This window comes from Molossus molossus, unplaced genomic scaffold (genome assembly GCF_014108415.1).
Source record: "Molossus molossus isolate mMolMol1 unplaced genomic scaffold, mMolMol1.p scaffold_m16_p_22, whole genome shotgun sequence".
NCBI classification, from domain to species: domain Eukaryota; kingdom Metazoa; phylum Chordata; class Mammalia; order Chiroptera; family Molossidae; genus Molossus; species Molossus molossus.
The window spans coordinates 9,445,856-9,459,654 of record NW_023425358.1 but is presented as its reverse complement, the minus strand read 5'-3'; the positions used below and the strand labels follow the sequence as shown (position 1 = coordinate 9,459,654).

At 41.6% G+C, this 13,799-nt stretch overlaps 1 pseudogene; it reads left to right on the top strand.

The window, feature by feature from the left end:
* The window catches only part of LOC118640321, a 47,988-nt pseudogene that overhangs the window by 15,533 nt on the left and 18,656 nt on the right, over positions 1–13,799 (top strand).

Below are 13,799 nucleotides of genomic sequence, written 5' to 3'. Positions count from 1 at the left end.
CTCCCCAAGGCCCCGGGAAGGAGTAAGATGACCACAGCCCTGCGTGGTTGCACTCAGGAAAATCTCTGAGCACCCTCCAAATCCTGAGTGTCCCCACACAGTTCCAGTCCAGTCTGCCTTCCCTCTGCCGGAGCCCAAGGTGAGTGGCTGCTGTCAATTTAGCCTCTGTCTGGGTTCTGCGCCGTGGAGCCACCTGGGACTTTAACCCGAGGGTGCCGCTCCCAGCTAAGGGCGGCCAAAGCTGCGGCACCAGCCGAGGGCATAGCACCCAGCCGAGGTTGCAGGACCCAGCTGAGGTGGCCACAGGTCCCAGCCAAGGTCTCAGGACCCAGCCAAGGGTGCAGCTTCCAGCCGAGGCCGCTGGTCCCAGTCAAGGGCATAACACCCAGCTGAGGTCACAGGACACAGCCGAGGGCGTAGCACCCAGCTGAGGCGGCCGCAGGACCCAGCCGAGGAGGCTGCTGGTCCCAGCTGAGGCCACAGGACCCAGATGAGGGCGCAGCTTCCAGCCGAGTCCGCTGGTCCCAGCCCAGGACGCTGCGGACCGTGGCCTCCCGCCCCCTCTCGCGTCCTCGCAAGCCTACCAGGATTCAGTGTCCTTATGTGGTCCTCCAAGTTGCCTTTCGGTTGCCCCTTCCTGACAATTTGTCTTTATTTTCGTTGTAACTCCAGTTTGGTCCTGGGAGATGGTCTGTGTAGCTCCATTCACTCCACTGCCATTTTTTCCCCAGTGTGTTCTCTTGAAGCACAACACTGGATGGTGGTCAGGAGATTTGAGTTCTTGTTTCAATTCCAACTCTCCTACAAATTAGCTGGGTAACCTCTCTGGGACCCAGTTTCCCCCAGAGGAAGGTTCCTCTCAGCTCTTTATTTCTATGCGTATGTTTTTTAGTTTCTGAGATTTAGCACTCACCAAAGAGTGTCAGCTGCTGGGAAAAACCACGTGTGAAGGCAAATATGCACAAAAAGGATCCATGTGCCAATGTAGTCCATACATTTTATTCATTTTCCTCTATATAGGCTCAAAGAATCCTTTTTAACTTAGGGGAAAATACTTTACTCACTATCTCTGAGGAGTTCCTGGATTTGTTATGAAATCACAGTAATCTCCCCTTATCTGAAGGGGATACATTCCAAGTCCCCCCATGGATGCCTGAAACTACAGAGAGTACTGACCTCTAAATATACTATCTGTTTTGTGTAATACATAGCTTTCACTTAGAGAAACACTTACAGCTTCTCTTTGCGATATCTGGATTGCCAGCATCACTACTCTTGACCTTGGGAGTCATTAGTAAGTCAAAGAAGGGTGACTTGTACACTGTCATGGTGGTACCACAACAGTTGATTTGATCATCTCAATGGCTACAATGTGACTAACGGGTGGGGAGTGTCTATAGTGTGGAGCTTCTGGACAAGGGATGAGTAATTCAGGTCCCAGAAGGGATGGAACGGGATGACACGAGATTTCATCACGCTTCCCAGATGTGCATTTTAAAACATATGAATTGTTTAGTTCTGAAATTTTTTATTTAATGTTTTCAGACTGTGGTTGACCTCAGGTAACCGAAACCACAGAAAGTGAAACAATGGATAAGGGGTACTGTTGCATTGTCGTCGTCTTCGCTGGAAAGAGCATATGTTCAGGGAGCCGGTACTTGTGCATGGGTTGAGGCTTTCAATGCATGCTCTCATCACACGTGCCTCGGTGCCTTCTCCTGTGTTCATCCCTCTCTCTGGAACACTCTTTCCTACCCTATATTCTGACACCTGCTCTTCCTTCAGTTCTCGGCTTGATAGCCACTTTTTCAGAGAGGCCTTTCCTGGCTCCAAAGACCAAGTTAAAACTTCCGTCATATGTTCTAATTTCCTTTTACTTTTTTTTTTTAAAGCTCATATTATCTTTTTAAATGAAAAGTGCTACCCAGACATCAGCTGTTGTCTCAGTTCCTTGGTTTGTACTCTCCCTGTTTTGTCTCATATCATCAATGTGCAAAGCTAGGCTTTTTCAGTGTCCACAAAAAATCCACGTATACTGAGAATGTGAATAGAGCTTATTCAGGATTTGAATGTGAGTGAAATTGTAACGCATGTGACCTTCTTCAGCTTTCCAGCTTCCCCGTTCCTTCCTCCTTCCTTCCACCTCTGTTCCTGAAACACTTCTTCCTTCACTGCCCACAGGAACTGCATAGTCTCTTCCACTACGCAGGTGGCTTCCCCTTTCCCTGAAGCTTTGGTGCTGGCTGACGTTCAGGCAAAAGAATCTTTGTTTCTACCCAAACAAGAAGACGCCCATTTCTAGAAAATAAAAGAAGTTCTTTCCCTAGGAATAATTTCAGTGAATAATGCTTCCCCTCTTTTAATTATATATTTGTATCATTACAAGTTTAGTGCTTGCTTTCTCTACTAGACCTTAAGTTTCATGAGGGCTGGGACTTACTGAATCTTATTTCTTGCTGTATCTGCTGTTCTTTGCCCAGAGCCTGACACGTGGTAGGTGACTGACTGAATGAATTGGATAATAAGAGTTCAGAGATTCTAAAATCACCCAACCCCCAGAAAAAGGTACTCCTGACATGACAGGAAATTTGACTAGACGTGCTCTTATCCTCAGATGAGGGAAAGTGGGAAGATAACTTTTTTACAATGGATGAAAAAGAGAGGTGGGCTTTTATTTGAAATCAATAAGAAATGGCTTGGAAATTTTGACTGGAGTCACATTAATTCATTTTAACTGCTCTTGGTCCAGAATATGACTTGCGTATGATTAATAATTTGGAAGTGGATAAAAATAATAGAAAGTTATTATATCCTTAGTATGTTCCATGTATTGTTTTAGTTAATTCTCTCAAAAAACAAGTAATGTAGATATTATTATCCTGATTTTACAAATAAGAAAACAAAAGCAGAAAAAAATTATATAAATTTCTCACAAATACAGCTAGTTATGTTAGAAATAGTTTTCTAATTCAGAGAGCTTAACTTCTTAGCAAACTCTTTAAAAGTTTAAGATAAGGAGAAATTTTTATATTTATTCTCACTTTTACTATTTCCAACACTCTTCATTATTTTGGTATAAAGCCAAATTTCCACTTGGTATCACATTCCTTCTGCCCGAAGAACTTCCTGTAAAATTTCTTTTATTGTAAGACTGTTAGCAATTAATTCTCTGAGCCTTTTTTTTGCCTAAAAGATATCTTTGATATTCATTTTAAAAAGACATTTTCATTGTGTATAGAATTCTGGATTGACAGTTTTTCTTTTAGCATTTTAAAGATGTCACTTTATTGTCTAGTAAGTAGCCTGCATAGATTCTGACTAGAGGTCTGTGTTAACTCTATTCCTTTGTATTTGATGTTTCTTTTTTCTCTGGATGCCTTTAATATTTTCTCTTTACCTTTGGTTTAAAGGTTAACTATAACATGTGTGTTTCTGACTGTGTATATGTATGTGTGTTTTAATCCAGTTTGAAATTCTTTAAACTTCTTGAATCTGTAGTTTATTATTGTTTATTAATTTTAGAATATTTTTAGCCACCAGTTGTTCAAATATTTCTTCTGCCAGAAATGTTCTCTCCCATTTCTTCCTATAACTCCAATTACACATGTATAAGACTATTTGCTATTATTTCACAGCTCTTGGATGCTTGGTTTTGTGTTTTTTACTCTTATTGGATTTCTATTCAACCACTGTAGAGGAGGATTGTCTATTACTTTTATCTTCCTCCTGAGAGCCTCTTCCTCTATTTCCAAATTAATTTCTTATACAGTACAACAGAATGCCTATTACCAAACACTACCTCTTTGTTAGGTGACAATTGAATGAGTCAGTTCTGTATGATGCATTAATAGACAATTACATGGACACAGAGTAGAAATTTTGATTTATTCATGTAAATTTGATCTACATAACAAGATGAGAAAGAAGTGTAGAGAACTAGTAATCCTAGCATGGGCATGCTTGGTTTCAAATATTTCACTAGTCCTGTGATTTTTAGCTAACTACCTGAGCCACATTTTCCTTATTATTGAAATGGGAATTCTATCATTAGTTCATATATCTATTAAATATTAAGTGAAAACAAAAACATGTATAACATGTAAGTTGGTATTAGGTATATATTAAGACTGCAGTGGTTGTTGAATCTAACTGTAATAAATAACAAAGAGGTGGTTGTATTAGTTTGCTAGGGCTGCTGTAACAAAGTACCACAAACTGAATGGCTTAAACAACAGAAATATATTCTCTTATAGTTCTAGAGTCCAGAAGTCCAAGATCAAAGTGTTGGCAGGGTTGGTTCTAAGGACTGTGAGAAAAACTACATTCCACAATTCTCTCCTAGCTTCTGGTGGTTTTTCAGCAATGTATGCTGTTCTTTGGCTTGTAGACACATCACCCTGATATCATGTTCACATGGTATGTTCTATATCTGCAAGACTGTGTGCCCCTTTTTATAAGACTGCCAATCATTACTGGATTAGGGGCCCACCCAACTCCAGTATGTCTTCATCTTAACCAGTTATATTTGCAATAACCCTATTTCCAAATAAGGTCACATTCTGAGGTACAGGGGGTTGGGACTTTAGTATATGAATTTGGCAGGGTTGGGGACATAAAATTCAACCCGTAACAGTGGTAAAGTCTTGTTGGTGGGAGGGGGGAGGGATAAAATTCAACCCATAACAGTGGTAAAGGGAAAAAAATATCTAGAGACAAGAGAGGAGACAGAGATAGATCTCTAGTATCCAAGGTGATCAGTAACATTTTCTTAGATCACATGGGACTTGTCCCAGGACTTGGCAGTTGACAGAGAGTTGGTGGTGGTAAGGCACAGGGGGCATTGCAGGGGGAGAAATCTGATAAGCAAGATACAGGAGCAGAAATGTGTAGGTATGTTCAAGGAAACCAGCCAGGTTGGACAGGAGAGGACAAGCCAGGGAGTATTTCGGTATTCCTTGAATGCTAAATTAAGGAGTTTGCACCTCATACTCTTGGCAGGAAGAAGCCATTGAAAGATTATGATACATACCACAGAGACAAATAAGCAGTTGAAATAAGACCTGAAGTATGTAAATATTTGCTCCAGTTATTGGAAATGACACCAGGGACCTATATTACCAGTGCATTTACTATGCAATAGTGAAATTGGGTTAAGAGAACTTACCTCTTTCACTCTGGAGCTCTTGTATATATTTGGCCCCTTGGCTGATTGGACTTAGGGTATTATCTATGATCAAATGAAAGCTTCTCTGTGGGCCAAGTGACCTGATTGATATTCGGATCAGATCAGATGAATAGAATACATAATGTTTGTTTTCAGGGCTGAAGGGAGGACAAATAACAGAGACCTGGCAGATGGTGTTAACCAGGAAGTGCTGGTTAGCAGCCTGGAGCTCTGATCGACGAACAGGTGTCTCGAAGCTCAGGCTTCATAGGTTGCCACAGCTCACCGCCCAGGCTGTTCATCCTTGCTCCATTAGGATCTCAACACCTAGGTCACACCAGAACCAAAACCTCAGGGAAAAGTAAGAATGTACTCAACCAATCAATTGTTTGGTCTATCGGATGCCAACTAATTTCAAGGAAAACTACTGTTTAACCTCAGTTGTTGGTTGCTGTGGCAGCAAATCGCCACAGCCCTAGTATCTCACACATCTGACATGTCACTCAGTTTAACAGCAACATCTGGCACCACGCAATTCTTGTGGGCAACCCCACAGTCACCACAGACTACATAGGCTCTGCAATTAAGTTGTCAACACTTCCCACCGGTGGCCAGAAATTTCCAACAGTCCTGAAGGGCTTAGCTCAGGTTATGAGCCATGGTGAGGGAAGGTTTTCTTGCCTTGACTCTTAGCATCTCTGGTGGGCGAGTTTGCTAGGAAGAAGCCCTTTTCTTCTGTTTAGAAGGACTTCATTGTTAGTTCTTTAGAGGCTAGTACTGCGGTCCTATCACAGAGAGAACCCAAACTCAAAGCAAATGCAAGCTAATCAAACCAGTTTAATGTACAAGCACTTAGATTTTGTATGTAACTCACAGGTTACGCACTGTGTTAAAATGCACTGGGTTCTCTGCACCTGGGCTCCTTCCCCTGAGGTCTTTCACTCACATGAGAATTAGCTATCAAACCCGTTTTCTTTCTACAATGATCCTTGGCTCTGATCACCCCCACACAGCATTGAGATAGTGCATGTAAAACACACTTATTGCTTGGCACTTGATATATTGCAAGTGCTGAATACATGCCTATTATGTTTAAAACCACCACAGCTATTATAAATCACTCCCACAATATGCCTATTATAGCATCAACATAGACTCCCTCAGTCTAGAAATCACCTTTTTGGGGGGTTTCTTATGAACAGTCATACTCAAATGGTAACACTAACTGGAATTATCAGGGAAAGAAGTGTTAGCTTCTCTGGTGTGACTCGCAGTCATGATATCAGGTTTAAGTGGTGACTCAGGAAGGGAGTATGCACCTTCCAGACATGACAGGCATTGGTGGTCCTTGTTTTCTTTGTTAGCTCTATGACATCCAAAGGAAAATTTCAAAGCTAGAAGAAGTTTGGGAGTAGTAGTTGATTGTTCCTAGTTTGTCCCATTAAAAATCTAGTTAGATAGGGAAATAATTACTTTCTTGTCAATGGTTTAGTGTTTTCAGTATTGTTCTGCACACAAGGAGAGATAGGAAAACAGAAGACATAATTCTACAATCAGAAATTTGTCATTTAGTTGTCTAAAGAAGACATCCATACATGTAAACAATAAATAACATTAGGAAAAGATTTCCAAAACTTCCCAGGTACTAGTACCTAAGGTGATCTCCAGATTCAGTACAATTCCTATCCAAAAACCAATGATGTTTTTTGTAGAAATAGAAAAATACATCTTAACATTTATATGGAATTTCAAGGGACCACAAATAGCCAAAAAGTGTGTATGTGTGTGTATATATATGAAAAAAAAAAAAAATAAGTTGAAGGTGTCAACCTTCCTGGTTTCAAAACTTAACCACAAAGTAAGTGTAATCAAAACAGTATGGGGGACCCAGAGACATAAAGGTAGGGAACAGAATGACAAACCTCAGAAGAGGGAGTGTTGGGGGGAAGAGATAAACCACAGAACTTATATGTACACATAACCAATGGACACAGACAATAAAGCTGGGGATGGGGCAGGGGGGATGGGGAAGAGGGTGTCAATGGAGGAAAAAGGAGAAACATCTGTAACAAAAACAAATTAATAAAAATAATTTAAAAACAAAACAATGGAGGAGCATCCAGTTAAGATGGCAGTGTAGGTAAATGTAGTACACAAATCCTCCCACAACCACATCAAGATGACAACCAAACAACATAACAGCCATCATTCAGAACCACCTGAAATCTAGCTGAAAAGAAATCCTACAACTAAAGATATAAATAAGAAGCTACATGAGACTATTAGGAGGGGTGGAGATACAGAATGGGCTGGTTCCAACCTTACATGTGATGGATGAAAATTGGGGGTGTATCTCAGCTGTTTAGGTCCATACTGAGGAGCAAGCAGTCCCAGCCCCACACCTGGACCCTAAGTCCAGGGTTCCAGAGCTAGGACGAAATGTCCCCATAACTTCTGGCTGTGAAAACCAGCAGGGATTGTGGCTGAGTGAGACAGTGTGCTACTGGAGTTGCAGGCAGTTCCTCCTAAAGGGCCCACACACATGGACCTCCTTGACTCACTTGCTTGGGCAGCAGCTCAAAAGGCACCAGGGACACATGGCAAAGAAGTCAACTGTCTGGCATCAGGGTGAGACCTGGAGGGGCAGCTTTCTCCCAAACAGAAGTGCTGGCAGAGGCTATTGGTCCTTTTCTGAGACCCCTGTAACCCACAGAGCCGGCAGGCCCATACCATATCTGAATCGCCATCAACCCAGCTACACCATTAGCCCTACCCTGGTGATTCTCTGAAATGCAGCCTCTCCCAACTTTCTGGCCCACCCAAGTTGTTTCCAGTGGCTTTTCCATACAAATGGCCTGTCTTGGCTCATGCTTTAGACTTTCCTAAAATCTCTCAAACAAGCAGCATCTGGCCTCAGCGAGCCCTGTACCTCTCACAGAGTGGTGCAGGCCAAGCACTAGTGGCAGCCAGGCTTGGTTCATAGCTTGGCCTCTCCTGGGCACCTCCAGGCCCAGCACAAGTAGCAGACATCTGCAAATCTCTTTGTAGCTCATGCTGGGTGACCCTAGGCAAACACAGGCAGTAGCTGACCTTGGCCTGAACCTCCCAGGAGGCCCCAGAGCCAGCACACCCAGTGGACAGCTTCAGACCATGTTGAAGCATCACCCAACCACCTCCACAATTGACACACTCAAGGGGAAGACTCAGTGGGCCCCAAAGCCCTGCTGAAGTAAGCCCTGCTTCACTGGCTGGGTTCCTAAGCAGTTGGTCTCCACAATGGTTTTCACAGCCATTCTTTGCAGTCAATTGTCTTTAGGGTAAATCCCTCCCATTGATGTTCCAAAAGCATTCGAGGGTCGACTACAGTAGTAGGGTGTACATAACCCATACAAGGGGGCATCCCTGGAGATCCCAGCTCAGGTGATTGGGGAGGCTGTGCCACTGGACCCTACTGGACACCCATTATATTAGGCCACTCTACCAAGCCTGGGAGACATGGCAGCTCTAACTAATACAAAGAAATAAACACAGGGAGGCTGCCAAAATGAGGAAACTAAGAAACATGTCCCAAAATGAAAGAACAGAACAAAACTCTCAAAAAAGAACTAAACAAAGTGGAGATAAGCAATATATAAGATACAGAGTTTAAAACACTGGTTATAAGGATGCTCAATGAACTTGGGAGAAGAGAAGATGAACTTAGTGAGAATTTTAACAGCATAAAAAGGACATGATACCATAAAAAAGAACCAGTCAGAAATTAAGGGAACACTAACTGAAATAAAGAATAATTTATAGGGAATCAACAGTAGAGTGGATGAAGCTGAGAATAAAATCAGCAGTTTGAAATATAATGAAGTAAAAAACACATACACCCAAATTAGAACAACAATAATAAAAAAAAAGAATAAAAAAAATATGAGGATAGTGTAAAGAGCCTCTGGTATAACTTCAAGCACACCAACATTCACACCATAGGGGTGCCGAGAGGGGAAATGAGAAAGCAAGAAATCGAAGACTTCACTGAAAAAATAATGACAGGAAACGTCTCTAACCTAATGAAGGGAATAGACATATAAGTCCAGAGTCCTGAACAAGATCAATCCAAAGAGGCCCATGCCAAGACACATCATAATTAAAAAGCCAAAGGTTAAAGACAAAGAGAGAATCTTAAAAGCAGCAAGAAAAAGGCAATTAGTTACCTACAATGGAGCTTCCATAAGACTGTCAGCTGATTTCTCAATAAAAACTTTGCTGGCCAGAAGGCATTGGCAAGAAATATTCAAAGTGATAAGAAGCAAGGATCTACAACCAAGACTACTCTACCCAGCAAAGCTGTCATTTAGAATTGAAGGACATATAAAGAGCTTTTCAAACAAGAAAAAGCTAAAGGAGTTCATCACCACCAAACCAGAATTACATGAAATGTTAAAGGATCTCCTTTAAGAAGAAGAAAAAGCCCTGGCCGGTTTGGCTCAGCGGTTGGAGCATCGGCCTGCGGTACAGAGAGACCCGGGTTCGGTTCCCGCTAAGGGCACGTACCTCGGTTGCAGTTTGTCCCCGGCCCTGGTTGGTCGTGCGGGTGGCAGCCACTCGATGTGTCCCTTCACATCGATGTTTCTCTCTCTCTTTTCCTCTCTCTCCCTCCCGCTCTGTCTGAACAAAAAATGGAAAAGTGTCCTCGAGTGAGGATAAAAAAAAAAAAAAAAAAGAAGAAGAAGAAGAAGAAAAAAAGAACAATAAAATGGCAATAATTACATATTTATCAAGATTGAATATAAAAAAACATAAATGAACCAGCAGAACAGAAAGAGACTTATAAATACAGAGAAAATTTTGATGGTTGCCAGATTGGGGGTTGGGGAGGTTGGGGGGATGGATGAAAAAGGTGAAGGGATTAAGAATTACAAATTGGTAGTTACAGAACAGTCATGGGGGTATAAAGTACAACATAAGGAATATAGTCAATAATATTTTTATAACTATGTATGGTGTCAGATAGGTTACAAGATTTATCAGGATGATCACTTGGTTAAGTATATAATGTCTAATCACTGGGGTGTACACCTGAAACTAATATGATACTGTATGTCAACTGTAATAGAAAAATTTAAAAAATGATTTAAAAACAACAGTATGGGCATAAAGATAGACATAGAGAATTAAATAGAGAGCCCCCAAATAAACCCTTGTATATATGATTAAATGATTTTAAACAGGAATTCCAGGATCATTCAATGAGGAAAGAACAGTTTTTTTCAACAAATGATGTTGGAAAAACTGGATAGCCACATGCAAAAGAATGAAATTGGGCCTTTGCCTTATGCCATATACATATATGAACTCAAAATGGATAAAAATCTAAATGTAAGAGTTAAAGCTATAAACTCTTAGAAAAAAAATTTAGTTAAAAAGCTTTATAACTGGGTTTGGCAGTGATGTTTTAGATATTACATGGAAAATGCACAGACAACAACAGAAAAATAATAAATTGGACTTCATAAAAATTTAAAACTTTTATACATCAAAGGACACTATTAACATAGCAAAAGGAAGCCATGGAATGGGAGAAAACATTTGCAAATTATATATCTGATAAGAGATTAATATCTAGAATATAAAAAGAATTCCCACAACTCAGCAACAATAAAAATATAACCCGATTAAAAATGGTGAAAGGACTTAAACAGACATTTTTCAAAGAAAGTATATAGATAGCCAAAAAGCACATGAAAAGATGCTCAGCATCACTACCCACTAGGGGAATGCAAATTAAATCCACGACATACTACTTCACATCCAGTAGACTAGCTAGTATAAAAACAAACAAAAACTAGACTATAACAAGTATAGCAAGGTAGTGGAGAAATTGGGACCCTTGTGCACTGCTGGTGAGAATGTAAAATGGTTGAGCCACTATGGAAAACAGTATGGTAGTTTCTTAAAAAATAAACCATCGAATTACCTGGTGCTTCAGCAATTCGACTCCTGGGTACATACCAAAAAGAACCGAAAGCAAGAGCTCAAACAGATACTTGTACATCAGTGTTTAAAGCAGTATTATTTACAACAGCCCAAAGGTGGGAGCAACCCAAATACCCAGATAAGTGGATAAACAAAATACAATGGTATATTACTTAGCCTTAAAAAGGAATACAATTCTGAAACATAATACAACATGCATGAACTTTAAAGATAGCATGCTAAGTCAGACATAAAAGGAAAAATATTGTATGCTTCCACCTATATGAGGTACCCAGAGTTGTCAACTTTATAGAGAAAAATTGTCGTTGCCAGGAGCAGAGAAGAGGGAGAATGGTAAGTTATTGTTTAATGGGTATGGGGGTTCAGTTTTAGGGAGATGAAAGGATTCTGGAATGGATCGTGATAATCGTCGCATAACAATGTGAATGTATTTAATGCCATTGAATTGTCAGTTAAAAATGGTTAAAATGATAAATTTTGTTATGTTGATTTTATAATTAAAAAAATTCCCAGGGAATACAGATGAGAAAAAGAAAAAGAGATCAGCCTGGGAGAGAACAGAGAAGGATGGCTTCTTGGAGAAGTAGAAGTAATTCTTCATAGATATAATGACTGCAAATGGGCAGAGACTGAAGAACACTTGTCAAAGGCTCAACGTTGGGTCTTGTGGGAAAAAATATTTGCAAATCATCTATCTCATAAGAGGATAATATCCAAAGTATACAGGTAACTCATACAACTCAGTAGCAAACAAACAAATAACCCAACTTTAAAAATGGGCAAAGGACTTGAATAGACATGTTTCCAAAGGAGATATATAAATGCCCAACAAGTATATGAAAAGATGGATGCTCTACATCACTAATCATTAGGAAAATTCAAATCAAAACCACAGTGAGAGATCACCTCATGCCTTAAAATGACCATCATCAAAACGACAAGAGATAAATGCTGTAGAGAACAGTGAACTGTTACACACCGTTGGTCAGATTGTAAATTGGCAAAGCCACTATGAAAAACAGTAAGAAAATTCCTCAAAAAATTAAAAATACCGTATGATCCAGCATTTCCACTCTTGGAAATATATCCACAGATAACTGAAACTCTGTTTCAAAGAGGTGTCTCCACCCCCATGTTCATAGCAGCATTTTTTACAATAGCCAAGACTGGGAAACAACCTAAGTGTTTGTTGATGGATGAATGGATGAAGAAGGTGTGCTATTACCCGCCGCCCCCCCTCCCCCAACACACACACACACACATCCACAAAAATGAGGAAATCCTATCTTTTGGGACAACATGGATGGACCTTGAGGGCATTATGCTAGGTGAAGTAAGTCAGACAAAAAGATAAATTCTGTATGATATCACTTATATATGAAATCTAAAACAACAACAAACAACAAAAGCCAAACTCATAGAAAAAGAGGTCAGATTTGTGGTTACCTGAGGTGGGAGTTAGGGGGAGGGGGAATGGGATGAAGGGGATCAAAAGGCACGAAGTTTCAGCTGTAACATAAATGAGTCCTCAGGATGTAATGTAAAACACGCTGCAGTGAAGCCTGCTGTACTAAAGTCGGCCAGAGTGGCATGTTTCTTGCTTGCTGGTGAGGGAACTGTGGGCCCTTTGGGCTCCACTGGAGAGCTGGAGCCAGGCCACATAGGGAAGAAGCACGGGGAGGTGATTGCTCCAGCCTGGCTTCCGTCCACCTGATCCAGGGTCTGCACCAGCAGCTGAGAGAAAGGGATTCCGGTCTACCTTCAGGAGCTCCTGGAAGGCATTGAAATCTCTCTCTCCAAAGTGGTGAAGCCTCCTGGGAACCCAGAGCTGGTTGCCCTCTGGAGGAAATGAAGATAGATGCAGCTGGCCAATGGGGAATATAAGTGGATCACCTGCAATGTCACCTGTCGGGATTCAAGGAATGGTGGGATTCTCAGTGCCTTGGGAAAGCTAGCAAGGTCAATGAAGGCTCTGGTCATCCCCATCTTCCACTTCATGGTCACCAGGACAGCTGCCTCCGTGTGCACTTACCTTGGAAGCCAGTGTGTTTTCACAGAAATGGCCTCCCAGGTACTGGCCACATTGACGGTCGCCTCTGCGGTAGGTCTGCCTGCGCTGTAAGTCATGGTGTGGAAGGTGAGTTGGGAAGGATACAACGGATGCTTCACCACTGAAGTCTTGAGAGGGCTGCAGGTCCCAGCTGCCAATCTCTGACTCTCAATCAACCCATCAGGCTCTTTGTATTCAGTTCTGGTTAGTCAGGGCCCACCAAGGCTGCCTGTTATTCCTGTGTGGAGCCCCATCCTCTGTCAATTGCCAACAGAGGAGACTCAGACAACAACGGAAAAGAATGGGTCTCTCAGACTGTCTCCCAATTCCAATGCCCATCTGCCCTCTTCAGTCCATCTGGACACCGCTGGGGCTGGGTTTTCCGTCAGACGTACATCACATCCAGGAGGAGACCATACTGCCTGAACTTGCCCAAGTACACAGATCAGTTGCCATCCTTGCTCCACACCTCCTTATACAGCCCTGTACCTTAGTCTGAAGCCTCCACAAAAACAGATAGAATTCCCTTTCTCTGGGTTGTGCTACAAGAGGAACCCGCCGAGAGGACATCGAGTAAGAGAAAGACGGCTGGTGCAGGGT